Here is a 2,097-nt window from a genome sequence, read left to right on the forward strand (position 1 = left end):
AACATTAGGTGGTACCCATTTTGCCCTCTCGGTCTCTTTCTGTACTTTATTGTACTGATCGGCAGGTTCACCTTCAAGATTGCGAGCAGCAGTAATGACAATCTTTTTAATCTCTTCTTTCTCTCCTTCATTCTGACTATTTAATCCTCGAAACTTCGGCCTCAGGAGCAGGCGAATTGGCGTCACAAGACTCTCCACTTTCTTCAAGCTGATCATTCTCAGCTGATTCGTCTCCTTCTTCCTCCTCCTCTTGTTCCACGAATTTGCGTGTCATCCTTGCGCAGGGGCCATGCTAATCTTCTCTGTATCGTATCCAATTTAGCGTACGCGCTTGCCGAAGCAAGCACTCCTCTTGTTCCCCCTCTTTGTCATTATCACCCTCATCCATTCATGCTAGTGATGGGATTTCCGGCTCTTTTTACAGATCCGGCTCTTTCGGTTCGGCTCACTAAAAAGAGCCGGCTCTTTCGGCTCCGAACCGGCTCTTCAGGTTGTTTTGTTGCTTTAATTAATTTATTATTAACAATAATATAAAATTATGCACAAAAGGAATTACTAACGTAAAAAAAGTGGTTTTATTTATATATGTTTATATATAAATATATGCGGTGGCCCCTAGAGACAAAACACGTACAAACTCCAAAACACATTTCTAGCATGAACTGAACTTCCAAAGCAGAGCTACTAGATCACTTAAATTACACAATTGAAAGCATGTGTGTATTGTTTGTGTATTTATACACAGGCACTCATATATATTCAAATAATTTTAAAAAAAGTTCATTTACCTGTTACTACCACACACCAAATCCGGTCGTTGGTACTTGCTGGCTTGTGTAGCCACAAGATAACAAAGGCTCAACACTGCGCCCAGCATCCTGGAGCACTTCTGTTGTCTTTTGTACGTGTTTTGAGTTTTTATGTGCTTCTGAGTTTTTATATGCTTCTGAGTTTTTACGTGCTTCGGAGTTTGTACGTGTTTTTACGTGTTTTGGAGTTTTTACGTGTTTTGGAGTTTTTACGTGTTTTGGAGTTTGTACGTGTTTTGGAGTTCGTACGTGATTTGAAGTTTGTATGTGCTTTGTCTCTAGGGGCCACCGTAAATATACTTTTATTTATTCACTCCACATAAAATGTAATAAATAAATCACATAATACAAAAATCAACTATTCACATTTCAACTTTTAACTATTTAAATTTTCAGCTTTTTTCTTTTACAAATTTAAAGTGAAAACAACATAAAACACTGCAAACCACAACACAATTAAATATAAATTATAATATGAAAACAAAAAGAACATGCATATTCTCTGTCATATGGGCCTGCATGAATAAACTTTCTGAATCCTTTATCATCTGCAACCGAAAATAGTTGTGGATGATTACTATACCTTTCTAATGTTGTTGTCCCTGCCTCTCTTTCTCTCTCTCTGGCTCTGTTCCTGTGCTACTGAGTGTAACTACCGCCCCTCCCCCTGTAGCATCCCTGGCTGAATGATGGTCTCTTATACTGATGCTTCACAGAGGTTTTATTGGAAATGTTTTTATTGAAACATTCAGTGAAGACACCGTAAGATCTAGGAGCAAAACAAAACCAGCAATATTAATACCATAACATCAAAGGAAACAAATTTCTCCTGCTCACATATAGCATATACATCAAATTTACATCACTCAATTCATTATATCACCTCACTAACTTACAACTACACATAAAGGTCAAGGTCAAGGTTAACAACATAAACTCTATTAAACGACATTTTGATTGCATGTAACTTATTCCGTTAAAGAAAACATTAACAAACCTTGTGCCACTGTCAGCCAGGTACTAATTGGCAAAGTAAACGTACATATTTTTCACTTTAAGGCACACTATTTATCATATCCTAAAAGAAACGTTACTAACAGCCCTTTAACGGTTTTGTGCCAGTTTCCTGTTTCAAAATAAAAGCATGGATTTCAAAATAAAACCGAAGTGCCTTTCAAACAATCGTAAAAAATATTTACCAAATTTAAAGGTCATTTACACTCCCACCAAATCATGAGTGTTTTAACAAAAGGGAGAACCATAACACAAATGATTTTTAAAAACAAAT

General features: G+C 36.6%; 1 non-coding gene across 1 annotated transcript; it reads right to left on the reverse strand.

The window, feature by feature from the left end:
* Nucleotides 1-239: 239 nt before the first annotated feature.
* On the reverse strand, nucleotides 240-347 carry LOC147324492 (U6 spliceosomal RNA). Its single transcript, XR_015130646.1, has one exon. It is a non-coding gene; the product is annotated as a U6 spliceosomal RNA (small nuclear RNA).
* Nucleotides 348-2,097: the final 1,750 nt, after the last annotated feature.

Source organism: Aulonocara sp. 'chitande type north' Nkhata Bay, linkage group LG7 (assembly GCF_057382095.1).
Source record: "Aulonocara sp. 'chitande type north' Nkhata Bay isolate Kocher_YH1m ecotype deep benthic linkage group LG7, A_spYH_male_GT1.1, whole genome shotgun sequence".
Classification (NCBI taxonomy): Eukaryota; Metazoa; Chordata; class Actinopteri; order Cichliformes; family Cichlidae; genus Aulonocara; species Aulonocara sp. 'chitande type north' Nkhata Bay.